Below are 21,157 nucleotides of genomic sequence, written 5' to 3' on the forward strand. Positions count from 1 at the left end.
ACACATTGGTAGGTGGATTGGCGACTCAAAAGTGTCCGTAGGTGTGAGTGTGTGAGTGAATGTGTGAATGTGTGTCGCCCTGTGAAGGATTGGTGCCCCCTCCAGGGTTTATTCCCGCCTTGCGCCCAATGATTCCAGGTAGGCTCTGGATCCACCGCGACCCTGAACTGGATAAGGGTTACAGATAATGAATGAATGAATGAATACACAGACCTGTATTGACTGGCCACAACGGTGAGGTTTTGGTCAGTGATGGGGACAAGTTGAGGTTGAACAATGGAAACGTGGATTTAGCATAAGTCATTTTTGAGCATTTCTATTGGTCCATTCATTATATGGAAGGACAGCTGCTGTGTTCAAATGATGCAAACTGAAAATCCACAAACATGGAGATATACATTTTAAATTGGACAGCAACTATAAGCATCGACACAAGGGTGGTGTAAAAATGGAATAGGATGTACAGTGCCAGTCAAAATTTGGACACACTTCCTCATTTAATTTTTTTATTTCATTACTATTATTGTCTACATTGTAGATAAATATGGAGAACATCAAAACTATGAAGGAGCACATGTGGAATGAGCTAGTAAAAATCATCATTATCATCTTCTCCACTAAAAACATTTCAGGTTGGTGGTGACAACAGGACAAGCAATGAAACCTATGCATCTATGTCCACTGCATCTTCCACCAGCTCTTCCTGAGGGTCCCTGGGTGCTTCCGGCTGGCCTAAATGCCTGAGGGGGGTATCCCCAGGAAGAGCTAGAGGCCCGGCTTCTTTGCTCATACTGTGGCTACCACAACCCTGAAATAGAAAAATTCAAAAGAAGAAAAAACATAATGATGATGATGATGTTTACTAGATAATTTCATATGTGTTCTTTAATGTTAACATTAAGCTGGGTCCAAATGTGTGACTACTTATAATATCAGCTTCATTAACAATGAAAATGTATGTGTGTCATAACCATGGAACTTGTGTGTCATATAGCTGTAGCATAACCATGGGGGGTCATGGTTGACATTAGCAGGACAATGTGAGATGCACAACCATTAAAATCACAAAAAGCAGATGTAGCACAACAGCTAAAGCCACTGAAATGGGTGTAGCATCGCCATCTAAACATGTGTGGGATAACTATGAAAGTGGGTGTAGCATTACCATGGAAATACGTCTGCCATAAGCATTATGAGTGTGTAATAACCACAGACTTGACCGTCTGCATCACATGACCCACCATGAATCTGGGATTAAAGTAAGCATGAAGATTTAAACTGACATTTTTGACCACGAATGGGTGTAGTATAACTTTAGAGATGTGTATATATATATATATATATATATATATATATATATATATCGCACTGGTCTATATATCAGTATTTGTGTGGTCATACTGACCACTGCATTTTCTGGATTCTGACAGCTGGGCATTTGGGAAAAAATAATAATAATAATAAAACTGTATTTTGAAAAGTGGACACAATACCTAGGCCTGATGGCCTGAGTGGAAGAGAAATGCCTTCATCAGAATCTCTCCACTCTCACTAACAGCTCAAAGTTTCAGTGTGGTGGCACCAGGAATTGTCCTGGAGAAGCCCCCAGAAGAAAAAAAGTTTTCTGCAGGAGTCAGAAGGTGAGTGTGGCCTGGGTGAGGACAGGTGGTGCTGTCCATCCTGTCTTTGTGGCAGGGCCTGACAGCACTGTGTTTGGACGTGTGTGTGTGTGTGTGTGTGAGAGAGAGAGAGTGAGTTTTTCAAAGGGTCGTTGACCTGCCTCTACTGCACTTTCGCACATGCTTTTCTTGTCATGTCTGTCAGATGCTCCCACAGCGAAACATTTCAGAGCACAAAGCACCGACCTCTCATCACAGCACACACCTTCACATCACTTTCTACCAATTTATAACACACACACACACACACACACAAGTCAAGACAAAAAAAAGAGTCAAAAATTTGGGTGCACCCAGTCCAATTAGGTGTCAGGGCTTCCCTCAACATGTGCCTTAAACAAGGTGTACTTCACAGAACATCTCCACCTTTCCTGGGAATGCAAAGTAGACTGCACAAAGCAAACAGCCCTTGTTCAAAGAAAAACATTTATCTCCATTTTTTATAGATTCCATGAGCACAGCAGCTGTCCTGCACACTGTGTTAAAAAATTCATAACAAATGGACCAATAAAAATGCTCCAAGATGAAATATTTTTACATTGACTTCAACTGAAATTTAAGAAGGTTATGTCATTCTCCTTTAAAGTTACCCTTTTGGAGATGTATGTTTTTTTTTGTGACCAAACAGGCTGCAGCCAAACTTTAGAGTGGTGTGCGTGATGGTGGCTAACTTGCTCTTTGGTGTCACACAATCACCAACCTGCAATGCACATCAACAATGGCACCAATCACAGGTGAAGCCTGGTGACTTTTTGTGTCCTGTAATTTTTCCTCATTCATATTTGCCTCATCTGCTGTTTGGAATTCTCAGACCCTAACACTAACTCAAACGTACTCTAATTGTAACACATATCATCGCTGTCCAAAACAGAACATGTAACTTTATCAGAAAAAGAAAAATGATGTGAGCAATTGATTTAAACTAAAAATCCACAAAACAATTATTCTGCAGAGTGACCATATCATCACCATCACCATAAAAGTCCCCACAATGTGAAGATTTACACAATGTAAAGCTTAAAGATAAGGGTCCCCAAAACATGATATATTCCTAATTCATACACACACAAATTACTATAACCCCCACTCCACCAGCAGAATCACCTCACACTGTTATAAACTCATCAAATTTAAACTTACATTTTATTAGAAATGATGGAATTTTAATGGTCGCCACTGAATCAAATGTGTCGAGTGAAGCTCGATGAACTCACCTGGGGCACGTTAACTCCTCTAAGTCCCTGCAGCAGGAGTACACCACTGCAAACAAGCTCTCAGTTGTTGCAACTTACTGAGAATTCAGTCTACAACAGTTATTTACAGACTCACAAGCAGAAGAAAGAATTTCTTCCTGGAAAACAAAGACAAAAACAAAACTCCTCAGAGGAGGAAACTACAAAATACACCACAGTGAGTGTAACCTTCATGCAAAATATAGAAAAGCTACAGCGAAGTAATCAGATGATTGACCTCGGCAGCTCTACAGGGTACAGTTCAATCTGGCAGAACAAAAACGTTCAGAGACTCAACATCACTCCACTTCCCTGAGTTTACAGCAGCTCAGGTAAGCCACTCTCATGCAGAAAAATTAGATTTTTAGGGCTCCCTCAGCCGATGTGAGACTGAAATTCTGGTGGGTTTGTGCTTGATTTTCCAAATTCATTCCTAACGGCTAAATTTAGCCTGACAAGGAAAACCAGAACCATTTTTGGTGTCTTCTCTACTCTGTTTCCTATTTATATGTTGTATTTATTTTTTTTTCTACTGTTTGCTCTTATTTAGGTATAATAATGTGGCTTTACATTTTTTTTAATTACAGACACATCATTTTTATAGATATCATTTGGAATTTCTAAGGTTTCCATTGATTTTAACCTCATTAAAATCACTTCTCCAGTGAAAATCAAGTGTTTAACCTTGAAAGCATATATGTTGTTGTTTATAAGCTAGAAGATGTAGCATGTGTGGGATAAAGAGTCACTGCTATGGCTGAGATTTTCTGCCTTGAACTGCAGTGTTCCAAAGACAATCTCAAATGGCTGGATTCAGATAACCAGGGTTTCTGATGTCATAAACCTAAGGAACCAATCTCATCAATGAAAATGGGGTGGTTTGGAAGCTGCAGGGGATTGGCAGAGGGGTAGGTGAATGTAGAGGCAGAAACTAATTTCATGTTTATAAATTTGTGCGTATTACATAAAGGTGTATAAAGCTGTAGAGTTACAGCTAAGCCATGTTTAAAGGATTATTTGTTTCTTAAATATAACTGTTAAATATTTGATTTTTAATCATGACCACAGTAAAGCTCAGAGAATATTCATTCTTTATCTGTAAGCGCTTATCCAGTTCAGGGTCTCGGTGGGTCCAGAGCCTACCTGGAATCATTGGGCGCAAGGCGGGAATACACCCTGGAGGGGGTGGCAGTCCTTCACAGGGCAACACAGACACACATTCCCACCTACAGACACATTTGAGTCACCAATCCACCTACCAAAGTGTGTTTTTGGAATGTGGGAGGAAACTGGAGGAAACGCGGACACGGGGAGAACACACCAAACTCCTCACAGACAGTCACATGGAGCGGGAATCGAACCCACAACCTCCAGGTCCCTGGAGCTGTGTGACTACGACGCTACCTGCTGTGCCACCTCACCACCCCTCAGAGAACATATCAAATCAAATCAAATTTATTTGTATAGCGCTTTTTACAACTGATGTTGTCACAAAGCAGCTTCACAGAATAGCGAGGGGACTTACATATATTAAGGCTAAGATGTAGCTCATATGAAATTAGGTAATGGTCAGATATTGCTGAGGATTGCCGTAAGATATTAATTTGGTCTATGTTAAGACCTAGTGTCAAAACTAAGTCTAAAGTGTGACTGCAGTAGTATGTAGGCCCTGTTACATTTTGAGTAATACCAATAGAGTCTAAGATTGAGGTAAATGCCTTTTTTAGTGGGTCAATTTCCTTCTCAAAATGGATACTGAAATCTCCTACAATTATAACTTTGTGATTGAACACAGCTAGGTTTGCAGCAACATCACTGCTATGCTGATGACACACAGCTCTTTTTGTCCTTTCCTCCAGGTGACACTTCAGTGGCAACTCGAATCTCCGACTGTCTCTCTGACATATCTACATGGATGAAGGAACATCACCTCCAATTGAATTTATCCAAAACTGAACTACTGGTCCTCCCAGCCAAGCAAGCTATTCTCCACATCAGCATCAAGCTAGAGTCCCTATCAGTGGCTCCCACCAAGGTTGTAAGAAACCTGGGTGTCATGGTCGATGACCAGCTGACCTTCGCAGATCACGTTACCGTTGTAGCTCAATCGTGCCGCTTCTCCCTATTCAACATAAGGAAGATTAGGCCATACCTAACTCAACATGCAACACAGCTCCTTGTTCAGACGTTAGTAATCTCCAGTCTAGACTATTGCAACGCTCTCCTGACAGGTCTTCCGGCCTGTGCTGTGAGACTGCTATAGATGATCCAGAATGCTGCAGCATGCTTGGTTTTCAACCAACCAAAAAGAGCACATGTCACGCCCCTATTAGTTGAGCTGCATTGGCTACCCTTAGCTGCTCGCATTAAATTTAAATCACTGATGATGGCCTTCAGAGTTTTCACTGGTTCTGCTCCCATCTACCTCAATAGACTCTTAAAACCATATGTTAGTGCCCGCCCTCTCCGTTCCTCAAAGGAGCGCCGACTAACACGGCCAACCCCCGTACAGGTCAGTCGAGGCTATTCTCATCTCTGGTACCACGCTGGTGGAACAAGTTTCCAAGCACTATCAGAGCAATAGAAACCCTCTCCGCATTCAAGAAATCCTTAAAAACCCAACTCTTCCGAGAGTATCTTTTGCACTGAAAGTCTTTCTTTAATGCACTTATTACTTCCTGGCATATTGCACTTAATGTAAGGTATTTTGTATAATTTGTGCTGTAGTTTGAATGTTAGATCCTCTTTTGTAACTCGCTTTGCATAAAAGTGTCTGCCAAATGCATAAACGTAAATGTAAACATCACTGAATTCTTTCAGAAATTCTGAGTAAGGCCGTGGTGGTCTGTAAATGTCACATAATAAAAATGTGTCCTTTTTTTGTGACAGGATTTGTAATAATGGTGGAGAGAACCGAGAGAAATGAAGGTGTCACATTGTTTAATACTAATTTCTAAGGTATTTTGGTAAATTACACATACTCCACCTCCTTTGCCTGATAATCTTGGGCTATGTACATAATTATAGTCTAGGGGGGTGGCTTAATTTATTGCTGAATATTCATTTGGTCTAACCCACATTTCCGTGAGACAGAAAACGTTGAATTTATGATGTCATTTACGATGACTGCTTTGAAGTTTAGTGATCTTATGTTGAGTAACCCAAATTTTAGTTCTGTGGTGTTGCTGCTATCATATGTGTATGCTTTAATATTGATTAGGTTGCTGAAACAGGCTGATTTTGTTTTTCTACTTTTACATTTAATTCAGGGGAAAGACACAGTCTCAATACAGTTGAACCTAGGTGATGCCTCAAGGCAGTTCGCAGACGGTCGGTTTAGGCTCTCTGTCTGTGGCCTGGTCCCGGCTCTGGATTGTCAGCAGCTGTCTACACTACTCTGCTGACTAACTAAAAGACTATGTGCTATGATGCAAGAAAGTAAGGCAGCACCCTCCTGGGTGGAAGAGGACACCATCCCTACCTATAAGACCAGGCTTGCCCTCGAAACATAACCAATTGTATATAAAGCCCACTTGATTTTCGGAACACCACTTAGACATCCAGCAGTTTAACACTGAAAGTCTGCTGTAGGCTTCAGCACTGCGCCACATTGGGATGGGACCAGTGCAGATTATGGCATCAGACATTGTCTGGGTCAGTTTAATCACCACTCTAATATTACCCTTAGTTACCTCAGACTGCCGCAGATGAAAATCATTGGCCCCTACATGAATGACTATCCTCGAATATCTCCTATTAGCTAACAGTCTAAGGTTGCCACTAATGTCCGGAGCTCTGGCTCACAAACAGCTAACTGCCAGCGCCCCAAAAGGAGTAGCTAATTTCACGTGTCAAACAATAGAGTCTCCTATAACCAGAGCACTCTTAACAGGCTCCTCAGTGGGTGCTTCGCTGAGCGGGTTAAACCTGTTTGACACGCGAATCAGAGGAGCGTGGTGTCCCGGTGTGCTAGCTTTGGCTTTAGCATTAGCATCAGCCTTAGCTTTCCGGCTATGTCACCGAGACGTCACCCATTCACCCCGCTGTGAGGGCTCTAACGCCGGAGTCGAGGGGGTGCTAGCTCTCCCTAAGGCACCCAGAGTTGCTAGCACTGAATCTTGCTGTTTATCCCTTGATAATAATAAGCTCCGGATGCGCACTTCTAGCTGGTCCACTTTATCCACCAGAGAGCTAACTAGCTGACACTTAGCACAAACAAAACTACTATCATTATCGCTAGAGGTGGAAAAGGGGGTAAACTAAACATGCCACACTCTGAACAGGCAAAACAGCCAGTAGTAGCCATGGTATTGCAGGTAGTTACCACTTTTGGTGGATTTTAGGAACTTACACCAGAAACGTTTCTCCAGGGACCAGTGGCAGTTTTAGTGCCTCTGTAATAAATATTCCTGTGGAGACAATCTATAAAATAGATCTATGGATGGTTAGTAAGTAATAAAAACAGAAATAAGTACTGAAATAACAGTAGAAAGAAGTAACAGGAAAACCAGAGTGATCAAAACAGCTTCTTCTAACATATACACCATCAAGTATATAACATTTCTTACTAATCAGTTAAAATTACAGCTGGATAGATAAGGTTACTGCTTTCAATGTCAAAGACACAAGTCTGGCTCATATTCTATCCACTGTTTCATTTTCCTACTTCTATTGAGAAGCATCAAGTATGCATGCTACATCATCCCGGTCCATTTAGACCACATAGTTTCTGGGGTGTGAGAGAAAACAGCAACAAATGAAACGAAGGTAATTCCTCTCATTATCTGCTCTCTCACCTTTTTGTTCGGGCGAATCAGTGTTAGATTACCATGGCTGGGCTTTTTCCCCTCACACTGATAGCTGTGGCCAGGGAAGAGGACATTAAATGAAGGACTCTCAGTGTTCGGGCTGTCAGAATGTTTTAGCGGCTGCTTTTGAGGGATGGAGCTCCATTAACTCCATTATCTTTCTCCATCCCTGTCGCAAAAGCAAAAGCTCTCTGCATCAGCACACGTCCACAATCGCTCTCTCTATCCACACACACTTACACAACCACTCTCTCCATCTGCTCCTGAAGGTTTTCCACTGGTGAGATCCTCAGGAGCTGGATCAGAAGGCTTAATGTGTCAAATAGACACGTGTCTATTTTTTCTGCAGTCTTCTGCAAACTCAACTGATCTATACAACTATTCTCTCCATTTTGCGCTGAAGGTTTTCCAGTAGTATGGTTCATCAGGAGGAACACTTAAAGGAACACTGGGCAGTATTTCAGCCTTAACATCATTGTGATTCTTCATGGCCTCTGTTCATGCTACTCTGGGCTCAGCATTGCAGAAAGTGCACTATACAGATTTTTTTATACAGGAGCCTACACTGAAAAAAAAAAAAAAAAACCTATAAATTTACTCTGACTAATTTACTAGAACTAGAGGGTGAAAGTTCATGGACAAATTTTGAATTTGGCTTGTCAGATATTGCAAACATTGTTGCAGTGTTAACTTACCAGGTTAAATTTGTAGAACAACCAATCCAATACTACCTTTAAAATACTGCCAGCTTAAAAAGACTTCCAGTATATTTTGACTGCCACCTTAATAAAAATTCCACCTTAAAAAGCTCCCATTTTATTTAAACTTACTTACTAAATTAATGACCTATTCAAATAATCATTAAAACATTTATAGGACCGCCAATATATTTTTGGAACACCAACTTAAAGTTCCACCTTAAAACATGACAACCTTAATTAAATGACCACGTTAAAACTATAGCTATTTTATTTAGACATTGACCTTAAAGAAACTTCCACATTAAATAAATGAGCACTTTTATAAGACCAAATTAATATTTAGTCTGGCACCTTAAAATCAATTCATTATTAAATTCAATGGTCTTATTATGTGTCCATCCACCTTAAATTTCCTGCTAATGGTCAATGGCTGGCCATAAGCTCCTCCATGTAGACAGTACTACAGGAGTGGAAGGAGAGGAAGGGAGCTGTGTGCATTCTCTCCATGGTGTCTGTGAGAGGTGCCAATTGTGACATCATCATCTGAACATTCCATAATGTTTTTCTATAGGGGGATTTTGTACAATAATTGTATGAATACCGTAACTCAGATTGATCTGAAATTTGACATGACTGGTGGGACCAGGTATCACCATCTGAAATTGTGTGGCTGTAGCATCAAAATTGATAGTTAAAGCAGTTTGAAATTTGGCACAGTGCATTTCTATGGGAAAACTTCCCATTTTGGAAGCTTATATTCTGGAATCCGAAAGTCAGATCTCTCCAAAAAGCACAAGCAGCCCAAGTTGGCATAGGACTTTTGATCATGTAAAATTTCATGGCTGTATCTTAAAAACCCTAGGAGGAGTAGCATTTAAAAAAAGAAGATTATGAAGAACAGTAATTCGCCAAATTAATTAATCTCTGGATGTAGATAATTTAATTTCATACAACCTTTTGACAATAAATAAATAAATCCATAGGGGTTGTTTTTCAGTGCAGGAAACACTGATTTTCTATCATTTTAAACTTTGCAGGGTTGTGGTTAGGTTTGAGGTTAGGGACCATTTTAGGAGAATTATGTTATAATGAGTGTTTTTCACACTGGGTTGCCAGATATTCAGTGTATTATTTCTGGAAAACGTAAGCTCGTCTTATGCCAATGACAACAGCAACAATAAGAAACCAGCAGAGTCTAGGAACTGAACTGATGTCTGTAGCTGAAATCCACTGTTCATGATTTAACACTGTAGTCACATTGATAACCCTGATCCCCACCACATTCTTTGAAAATGAAAGAGTTTGGTAAGGTGTTTGTAAAGAGCAGCCCTCCATTAAATGAATCTCTACTGTTCTGAGAGCTGAGCCAAGCAGTGCAGGATTTTCAGGAGAGTTTCCAGAGTCCCGCTGAAGGCTCGGCCGTGTCAGTCTGATAAGACCAGAGTGCTTTCAGCCCCCGTGATGTGCATTAACTGCTGTATCCAGGGTATATGTCAATCCCTAAGCCTAGCAAAGGCTGACTGATTGATTTGACTCTTTTCTTTTAACAGCGCACTACAGCAGGTCACTTGTATTCACTCGACTGCCTCCTCATGTAGCTCCTCGGCAAGGTCACGCGTTTGAGGAGCAGGAGAGATTTTCTACAGCAGCGACCTTGACAGGCAGCATGTAATCTGAATATAATTACACTGAGTGCTGAAATAATGGGCGCCATAAATTCAATAAACAACAAATACCCTGGCATCACCTTCACTGATGACAAGGTTTTTTGACAGGACAAAGTAATCCCGCTCTCTTCAGAGGGAAACTGGTGGGAAACAGTCGATTGGCCTGAGTTAAATGTCAGAGCAGTCAGGCATGGCAGCAGAACCAAGCAATGAACTTCAGAAAGAGAGAGAGGCGAAGTTACTACTGCAGACTTCCTGTTAGCTTTCAAGAGAAGGAGTGGTAGTGTTTGTCGAAATGGAATAATAAAAAGTCCATTTTGAGACTTGTGAGTTATTAAAATTGATTATTTGTTTTGTCTTTGAACAACCGTCATGTGTAGCCTATGCAAGTTGTCAGTTTCTGGTTGTTGTTGTTTTCATAGACTGATGCAGGTGCATGTCATATTTTGGTGCCCTCATTTCACCATTCATTATCCATTTCTGATTTAATCTGACTGAAATTGGAGACTGATGCTGTGCAAAAATAAGCAGAGAGCAAATAATGAAAGAGCACATTATACTGCCCTTGGGATGTACTTATTAAGCTTTAATAAGCTCTGTAATTCTTAAATAACTGGATGTTCATTACTACTATTTTAGTCAAAAATTATGTATCATAAAATCATCATTTTCTACATTAGTTATATAAAGTACTATATATATATATATATATATATATATATATATATATATATATATATAAGTCAATAGCTAAGAATTATATATTCAAACTAATAAGCACTAATTAACCAGCTCCTTGTAACTAATTAATAAGCATTAAATAGGCACAAAATGGCCTCCAAGGTTTTTGTTAATCCGAATTTTATTTATCCCAATTATTCTTATTTATTAGTGATCTCCAACTTCACCTGTCAGTGAATCACCCCCAATGCCATACTGTGCCACCTGCATTGGTAGACTGGGTGAAGACAACATTCCTCCCCCAAGACTTGTAATGCCAACCCACTGCTTCTTTTCCAATTGCTGCAAACACAATGTCACTGAACCGCTTAATGCACCAGAGGCAATACAAACTGCCCAAATTAGTGCACAGCACTAATTGTGTGTTTGCTTTAGTTATTGATGAATAGGTTAGTATTAACAATGAATAATTACCAGCCACTAATTTGTTAAAACTTAATAAAGGTATTACAAGGGTATTATATTGTCTGCCCATAGTTGCCAAGTGTTACCAAATGAGTGTTGTTTATTTTTACAGGTAACAATAATATTAATAATATTTTTAATTTTTTTAATATTTTTTTAATTAATTAATTAATTATTATTTTATTATTTTATTATACACAATTTTTGAGTCTGTGGTTTGTCACTGTGGATTCCATTGTATTTGAGTTCATATTTTTTAAATCTCATTGCCTCCCGGTATACAACCAGTTCTGCTAAGCACATTAAGAGACCCTTGTCCATGGTGCTGAATTTCTGTATCCCCTCTGTAGTGGACAGCAAAGCAATGTGGCTCGAGGATTGGCATTAATCTTTGGACATTTTCAGCATTTTTTGCCTGTTAATTCAGCACAGCTGGAAGCCCTTCACCTCCCGTGTTGGATAAATGCCAAGACCCTTACAGAAAGGTGAAGGAGTGGAAATGCCACTGATTTCACAATAAGAACCCCATATAAATATAATTGAAATGTAATTAGCTTAACTCAGCTAGAGACCATTTCTGGTTCCATGTAGAACTTTCAGTAGATGGTTTTTGTAAATGAGAAGTAAGGAAGTAAGGAATCTTTTAAAAGTTAAACTTCACACAATGTAAAGGTTCTGTAAAAGTTACCTTCTGACAACTGTGAGTTGAGAACAGCGTGTGAAAGTGTGAGGATTTTTAATGACTGGAGAAGGTGCTGTCTTTAAGAGCTGATCCATGGCATTTTGTCAGGAGCTAAGGATGAAATGACATCGATTCCAACCAACCCCCCACCCCAGCGCGCACACACACACACACGCTCACTCCCTACCTCCTCCAACATGTCATGGCCTGTCCAGTCCCACGCAGCCCAATGGACTCACTGGACATCATTGGGGTAATTGCACGTCCACTCAAGGGACACAAATGGGTGTGTTATGTGATCTCTGTAATTGGAGTTTTATGAGAACAGGATGGAGGGGAGGAGGAATAATGTATGTGTGTGTGTGTGTGTGTGTGTGTGTGTGTGTTCATGTGTGGGTTTGGAAGATATTGAAAATTGTGTTCAGTCTATGAAAATTATATAATTTTCATTTTCAGGTTCGTTTGAATCATTACTTCCCATTGTGTTGCAATAATATCAATAAGGTTATTGAATCAGTGGAAGTAATAATTACATTTTGATCTGTTTTTCCAGTCATGATCAAATATGCACTGATTTTTATGCATGAATTATCACTTTTGTGTAAATTTTGAGCAAATAAAGCAGATGTGATTAAATGCAATAAACCTAATATAATAATATGATTCATCTCTGTCAGGCATTTCAGAACTTATTTACATAAAGTACAATATATATATATATTGTCTTTTTAGCACAGATAATATTTAAAATGTGTCAGAATTATGGATTCAATTTACTTAAAAAATGTAAATAAATACATTTAAAAAATTATAATATAATAGCACACATTATATACATTCACCTGTGCAAAGATAGAGAGGGGGAAGGCCAGAGAATCTAGTAGTTGTTAAGGTTAAGCTTAGGGTGACCACAAAATTAACTAATTCTATGTAATGTCCTCTGAATGCATGGATACAAGTGTGTGTGTGTGTGTATGTGTTGCCTGTAGACGTTCTCCTGTACATCTCCATCATTCCTCTACACTGAGCTGGAACTCTGATTATCCCCCAGCCACCAGCTCCGCCCCTGCGGGAGAGGATTAAACTTCAGTGAGCGTCTGAGAGCTCAAGGGTCAGAAAATCAGAGCGAATCACCATCACAGGCTGCAGTCCGCCCTCTCTGACCGCCTCAGGTCGCCACGGCCTCAGGACACAGCAATTGGCCTAAACACGCTGGGGTTAGGGGTCAGCTGTCAGGTCATTCAGGACTGAAGACAAATGACAGTAATGGGCACATGCATGGAATATATAATAATATATTGATTCAATCATAATGGAAGTAGATAAGAACATGATTTTGGATATTAGAAGGGATTGACTTATTGTTTACGTTTTGTGTGTGTGAACAGGGATGGGTTAATGTAAACACGATAGGTTGAGGCTTGTAAAGTGGTCAGTTAATGTTCATATATATATAATTCTGTGTCTGTTCCACTCATGCATCACAACACAGTAAGACCATGTCAGTGTCACTGCAGCACTGAGAACGACCCACCACCCAAATCATTCCTGCTCTGTGCTGAGTCTGTGAGGGTGAAAGGGGGTTAACAACGTATGCAGAGCAGTGTCAGAAGGTCACAGCGTGGAAAAGAATCATCAGCTTTTTTCACACTGTGGCTAGTTCAGCTCAGAGCTTAAGAGCTTCAATTAGAAAGTGGCCACGTATGGAGACACACACACACACACACACACACACACAGCAACTTAAACTCAACTCAAACCGTATTCATTTTCAAACACTCTTTCACTCAATTCTTTTCATGCTACTCTCTCTCTCTCTCTCTCTCTCTCTCTCTCATTATTTTTCTTGTAACCCTCTCCCATTCCCTTCCCATCTATAATTCCCTCTCTCATTCATTGTCCCTTTTCCTTACTCTTTTTCATTCTTTTTCTCTCTAACTTGCTCTCTCTCTCTCTCTCTCTCTCTCTCTCTCTCTCTCTCTCTCTCTCTCTCTCTCTCTCTCTCTCTCTTTCTCTCTGCGCGTGCGCGTGGTTTGTCCGTGGTGGCGTGTGGAGGTTTCTGGCGTTTCTGCCAACTTTTCTGATTCTCTTGATTTCTATTTTCTATCCTTTATTTCACTTTTCTTTATGAGAGCTCAGTGAGGTGTTTTTGTACCGAACTGTTTTTGGCCGGTGGTTAGGAGTTTGTGGCTGGAGTCATGGCCTCTGAGGCCGGTGTGGAGACGCCGTCTCCCCGCCATGGCGTCAGGTGTGTCCCGGAGAGCGGGGCGACGATAGCGGAGGTTGTGTTAGCGGTCGGGGAGCAGGTTGGATATGAGGACATTGAATCGGCTTCTCGAATGAACAAAGCGGTGGTGGTGTTTTTGTTGAAGGAGAACTGTGTGAGTAGTCTGGTTAAGTCGGGGATCCGGGTGAGGGGAGAGCTGGTGCAGGTCAACCCTGTGCGGTGTTATTGTGGGTCGTGTGCGTGATGAGTGTCTCGGTGACTCGGTGGACGCTGTGCTGGACTCTGAGGAGGACAGCGTGGTGTCAGACTGTTCAGGGCTGTCTGAATTACCTGCCAGTATATCCTGTAGGCCGGGCTTTTCGACCCAGGCCGGTCCGTCTGAGGCCTCGTCAGAAATAACTGACCCCCCAGTGGATGTGTATTCTCTCACAAAGATAAACCGGTTTTTGACTGTCACCAAAGGCAAGAGGAATGTGTCCTTAGAAAGCTACTTCTCGGACACTGAAAAGTTCATTAGATCTGTGCAGTACGCCTCTAAACACGAGAACTACATGACACTGTCCCCTAAGAGGCGGTTCAGACTGAGGAAGTGGCTGACGACCGCAAGGAAAAGTCTATCTATTTCCGATGAGTAGGTCTTTATGCCACATCTGTGTCTCTGAGGCCTACTGCTTTTCCCTGTGAACACTGAGGAGAATATTAAAGACGACTGGATTAATGGATATCGACAGTGTGTACAGCGCACGCAGCACAGTGGATTTTACAGACTGTTCGTGTGGTGGGAGCACTGCTGGACTTGGGAGGTAGGTGCTGTTTCAGATCAACAGCCCTAAGAAACGGAAGCCTCATGGTGGTGCACCAGACATGGGCTACAGCTGCCAGGGTGAGTACTGTCCCAAAAGTGGAGACAGGCCGGCGCTGTTGTTCTCAGCCGGAACCTGTCCATTGCCTCTTTATTGACTGCTCACAGTTGACTGTCCCCTTTGGATTTTTAACACGGACTATGACAGCCTCGTCTGAGGAACCTCCACTGGACTCTCATTTGTTGGAGAAACAGAGTGGGGATTCAGGCTCTTTGAGCTGGATGAGAGACTGGAGTGTTTTTGAATCTGAAGGACATTATGTATTTTTGTTTGGTTTGGTTTTTGAACATGGGGTGTGCTGATCAGGCAATGTAATGGTGTGGTGATGGTGTGTGTTTGTGTGTGTGTGTGTGTGTGTTTAAATGTTTATTATGTGGACTAAGGGTTTGTTAAATTGATATCTTTTGGTTAATTGTTAAATAAAATGAATTTAAGTCTCAAGTCTCTCTCTCTCTCTCTTACTCTCTCTCTCTCTGTGTCTTTCTCTTTCTCTCTCTCTCTTTCTCTCTCTCTCTGTCTTTCTCTCTCTTTCATTCACTCTCTCTGTCTTTCTCTTCCTCTCTCTTTGTCTTTCTCTCTATCTTGCTCTCTCTCTCTGTGTGTGTGTCTTTCTCTTTCTCTCTCTTTCTCTCACTCTCTTTCTTTCTCTCTCACTCTCCCTCTCTCTGTCTTTCTCTCTCTCTCTCTGTCTTTCTCTCTCTCTTTCATTCACTCTCCCTGTCTTTCTCTTTCTCTCTCTTTGTCTTTCTCTCTATCTTGCTCTCTCTCTCTCTCTCTCTCTCTCTCTCTCTCTCTCTCTCTCTCTCTCTCTCTACCATGATTGTGCATATTGTGGTTGTGTGTGTATGTGTGTGTGTGTGTGTGTGGTTTGAAGAAGTGAAGAATGCAGTCCAACAGAAAGAAATCTGTTTCTGGGCTGTTCTTGTTGTTGTTTGTTGAGAATTGCTGAGGTCATTCAGTGATGCAAAACATAAAACAATATTTGGTATATTTTCTTATATACTCAAATTAAAAGCTAAAACATCTGTGTGTGTGTGTGTGTGTGTGTGTGTGTGTGTGTGTGTGTGTGTGGATTGACATCCTTGACATTTTCTCTCAGACTTTTGAACTTCTCTGAGCTGCCACTTTAACTCTGTCATGTTTTGGCTCCTTAATGATGGTGTGTGTGTGTGTGTGTGTGTGTGTGTGTGTGCAGGCACACTGGAATATATTTCTCTTTTCTCTCCCCACACACTTCACTTATATGGCCACTGGGGACATAAAGCCTCTTACACACACACACACACACACACACACACCTGATCTTATACTACTGTGGATTTTTGCTGAAATCTGATCCCAAAAAAGCATTACTTTATAACAACACTCATGAGCATGCAAGTATTTCTCATAATTGATCGTAATATATTCATACATTTTCAGTTCTCATTATATTTCATCTGAAATATCTGTCATTGGGAAACTCTCCGAGGCTTTTGCCCTTGAGAGAATGCCTGAACTTTAGGAACTGAAAAGTACACGTCTAATTATTTATGAGTCCTCACACTTGATTATATTTGTCACAGTCCGACTCCGACCTCACTGTTAAGTTTACACTGAAAACAAAAGGGATTTTTAAATGGGAAAATGACTTTTTTTCCTATTAGTGGTGATTATGTTGATAAAATTGAGTGAGCTCTCCCGTTATGTAAACCTTCAGGAGTTGCACAGAAGACATTCCATTGTAACTTGAGCAATAAATCAACAGTGATAAACAATCACAACCTGAACTGAATTTACGTTCAGTAGCAAAATCATTCTTCAGAGACCTAATGGGAACTTCACTATATTGATTTGTTTTTTGAAAAATATTTACCCATTTAGAATTTGATGCCAGCAACACATTCCAAAAAAGTTGGAACAAGGCCATGTTTACCACTGTGTTGCATCACCTTTTTTGTTTTTAACGACACTGTAAACATTTGGGAACTGAAGAGACCAATTGCTGAAATGAAAATAAAATGTTTTCCCATTTGTGTGTGAGGTAGGATTTTAGTTGCTCAACGTTTCTGTTGTAGAATTTTCTGTTAGAGAAGTTTTCGATTCACATGGCAACGAATATTGTCAATGGGTCTGCACTAGAATAGCATCTCTGTTTTAGCAGGGGACATCTCTGAGATGCTCTTCTTAAATGCAATTATGTCATTGACTTATTGCAAGTTAAATGTATTTATTTATTCATTTATTATTTGTTTGTTTACTAGCAATACACAAGTCTTTTACCAGTCTTTTGCTGCTGCATCCCATTTTTATTTATTTGTTGCTATCATCAAATTCAAAATCATTAATTCATTCATTATCTGTAAACTATCTGTAAATATCTGTAAATCTGTAAATTATCTGCCAGTCCTTCACAAAGCAACACACACATTCACACCTACGGACATTTTTGAGTCACCAATCCACCTACCAACATGTGTTTTGGGACTGTGGGAGGAAACCGGAGCACCCGGAGGAAACCCACGTGGACACAGGGAGAACACACCACACTCCTCACAGACAATCACCCAGAGTGGGAATCGAACCCACAACCTTCAGGTCCCTGGAGCTATGTGACTGTGTATTTTGTCTGTTTTCACTTGAATATAAGGTTTAAATGATTTGCACATTAGAACATTCTGCTTTTATTTCCATTTATTGCAGTGTCCCAACATTTTCAGAATGTGGTTTGTATCTCTATAGACAGCTCTCACAGTATGTGGCTTATTTCCATGATACATTTGGCTTATCTGACTAAAGCCTACATAGAGGCCACACAAGGAACAGCACAGACTTAAGTTTCAGTGATTTCTGCTGAATATCTGAGTTCAGCTTGTACCTTTCATTTAGAATAATTTCAAGTGATTTGTAATACAGGAAAAAGCAGAGATTTATGGAAACGTAGATAGGCCTGTGGCGTAATGGGTGAAATTCTGAAGAACGGTGTGTTTTCTGAACAGCTCTGAATGTACAGAACAGACTGGTACACTAGGATCCATCTGCAGGGGGATGTGTATTACTCATTGTTATTTGTTCGTCGCTTGCAAACCACGATACTTTAACACACCGAAATAGCAAACCAAGGATAACACCATTTCTTTGGCTTGTAAACCTGTAACAACATGGGGGAAATTACTATTTTCAAAGAATTGTGTTTTTTTATTTGATCTTACCTATTTAAATAAATGAGAGATTTCCCAAGAATGCTATTTTAGTTTAATGTTATAAAAGAGTGCCTCCTGTTGCCCCATCATCACCTGGGTTTGGGTTAGGTTTAGGGTTAGGTTCAGGGTAAGTTTTAAGGCTGCTTTTTCACATGGGGTTGCCAGATATTCATGTCTCATTTGTATAAAATTTATGAATCCTGGGGTGTTGTTTTAGTAAAATGTACACATTTTCAGCTTGATAACCATCATTCTTATAAGACAATAAAAAAGATAATATTACTAAATATTTACTCATATTATTTTATGATTTAAGCTTCATTATACCCTTATGCTATAACAAAAAATGAGGCTAAATGAAGTGACCTTTACCTCTCAAACCACATTTTTACCCAGAACACAGTGAACACTCATACTTTTAAGATTTTTATGCTTTAAGCATATGCATGTAGTGTGTAGACATGTTGTATCTTGAGGTATTTAATGTGCATTTTTAATGATGCAACTAAATTTCCCACAGCGCCATGAGGCACAACCCGTTCCTGCTGGATTCCTTTCCAGCTGTGATTTTTCCGGCTCTAATCGAGCACACCTAGCTCTGATATTCACACACACACACACACTCCTGCACACCTTAATTACCTGGGTCAGGTGCAGTAGATCTGATCTGGAACTAAACGAAGGCAGCAGCCGGGTCGACCAGCCGTGAGCCGGACGCTGCTACAGCCAGAGTGTAACACATATCTAACGCTTCACACTCAGGTAGACTTCACACACACTGCGCTTCGGTCATGGATGACTGTTTGGAATGCCTGCAGCAGCTGTATGGCCTTTGCACTGCTGATGAACAGGTGACAAGTACGGAGACCAACAGACATGGAACCTAATGCCACTGGGTTTAATTGGAATTTTATAAAGGCAGTGCTTAAGGAAGCACTCCAACCAGCCTAACTTAAAGGCAATGCTCATGATCTAAATTCAATTCACTTTTTATAAAATTCTGAGAATGTTTTCTAGCTGTCTGCTCTGTTTGTGTATTAGAGAATGTTCCAGTGTTTGTACGCAACCCTGGCTTCGTAATTGGGAAACAAACTAAAGGGAGAAGCTTTGGTGCTTCATATCAATGTCTTTGTTTACATGTACTTTTTTATTATGTGATTGTGTTGTACAGAAAATATGGAGGGCAGGTAATAAATGCAGAAATGAACAAAGGAGCACAAAGTTTTGTTCATAAAATATAACACCGGCATCAGTGTTTTTCTTGTTCATTTTATTTAAAAATAAATACCTGATGATCTACCACCAAAGAACGTTTTGTTGATGTTAAAAATTACAATTACTTATTTATTCAGTGTAACAGGTTAAAGCACAAGAAGTTTAATGAGACTGTGCACAGCTATATGGAGTTTTATAAACACACTAATAACAACACAAAATGTATCCCCACCACGTCCCTTTATAAATACTTCAGGCAAACACACACACTTGTGTAAAATAAGACAAATTCAGTAGTCCTCCTCCCTCTATGACATATATTAAGTGAGTACATGTTGCAGAGTTGCTGAGCTTGTAAACTAACCAGCGCCAAGCCGAGGCTCTGGCCAATGAGCATGGTGTCATGCCAAACACAGCCCCAGAAACACACAAAAACGAAGCGTGTTCCAGTCTTTTTTCCTATTTTTCAGCCATGGTTCACGCTGAAAAATGTAGCACAACAATTATTTCTGGTTTGCGAACCAGTTTATGGCAGTGGAAACATGTCAAAAGGCTCCAAATTTAGTTCAGGAACTGGAATGTGAAATATGGCTGAAATAACGACAGACAGTGTAGTAGCACCACCTTAAGTTGTCTCTGTGAAATAAGCCTCAACCAACAGTTCATACTCGCTCATGCACGTTTCAGTATTAGAAGTCAATCAGTCAGTCAGTCAGTAAACAAGAAATGCCTATTCTAGGACAGCCTGGCAAAAAAAAGGTACAGTCCACTCCTTTCTGAAACATAGCATTCCACCTTAAAAGGACAGGGAGTTTGTTTTGCTGTGAGAACAGTTGCTCATCTACATTGCCCTTATTAGTCCATAAGGTATGGTTTCCATATAAAGTCACCTTTCCAGCATCCATCAGATTTCCTTCTGGTTAAAGTTGGATATCCCCAATATAATTTGTTTCACATTTAAAAATTTTTAAATATTTTGTAATCACTGGTTCACAGCTCCACCGACCACACAGTGCCACTTTGTAGTTCTACACTTACAGACTGTAGCCCACCTGTTTCTATATTTCTATCATATTTTATTATCCCCATTTCACCCTGTCCATCCTTCAATGGTCAGGTGCGATTTGGGGGTTGAATAATTCTCAGTGCTACAGTGACACATGTGGATCCAGTTTTAAATGTAGATTCAGTTTTTCAGACTATCTTGATGTACATGAGGGACGCCATACTGTCTTTCTCCTGATCCACATCTCTCCAAAGATGAATGTTTTCCCTTTCCTATCTCACAAAGGCCTCACTAATTAGTCGGTCAGATTTGTTTAATGAGGCAGAACACTAACCTCTGAGATTTGTGACCAGAAAGGACATTCCTGAGTACAATATACAGGAGATGGATCATAGAACTATGAACTACAGAGCTTCTTAGGTTCATTTTACAGTCCCCATGTTTTTGGGGCCCCCTGTGATGACAGCTGTGTTAATGCTGAGGTAATTCAATAAAGTGTTGCCAAAGGGTAAAAACCCAAAGTCTGTAGCACACCCTTCAGATTATGTCATGTGTGTCGCATGCTTCTCTTATGAATATCCTCACATGTTGACACTGTCTGGTGGGAGGGAATATGGAGAATGCTTAGAAATAAAGCATAAATAGAACTGTAATTTCACGTTAGCATATTAGCAGTGGGGGGAAACTGCGGAAAACACTTAAAGCCACAGTAATAATGAAGCAGCTTGGCTTTTTTGTTTCAGCTGAAT

General features: G+C 40.3%; 1 pseudogene; it reads right to left on the minus strand.

Annotated features, from left to right (window-relative positions):
- Window positions 1-664: 664 nt before the first annotated feature.
- LOC136673308 (uncharacterized) lies at window positions 665-8,144 on the minus strand (annotated as a pseudogene).
- Window positions 8,145-21,157: the final 13,013 nt, after the last annotated feature.

The sequence above is a fragment of the Hoplias malabaricus genome, chromosome 17, assembly GCF_029633855.1.
Source record: "Hoplias malabaricus isolate fHopMal1 chromosome 17, fHopMal1.hap1, whole genome shotgun sequence".
In the NCBI taxonomy this organism is placed as follows: domain Eukaryota; kingdom Metazoa; phylum Chordata; class Actinopteri; order Characiformes; family Erythrinidae; genus Hoplias; species Hoplias malabaricus.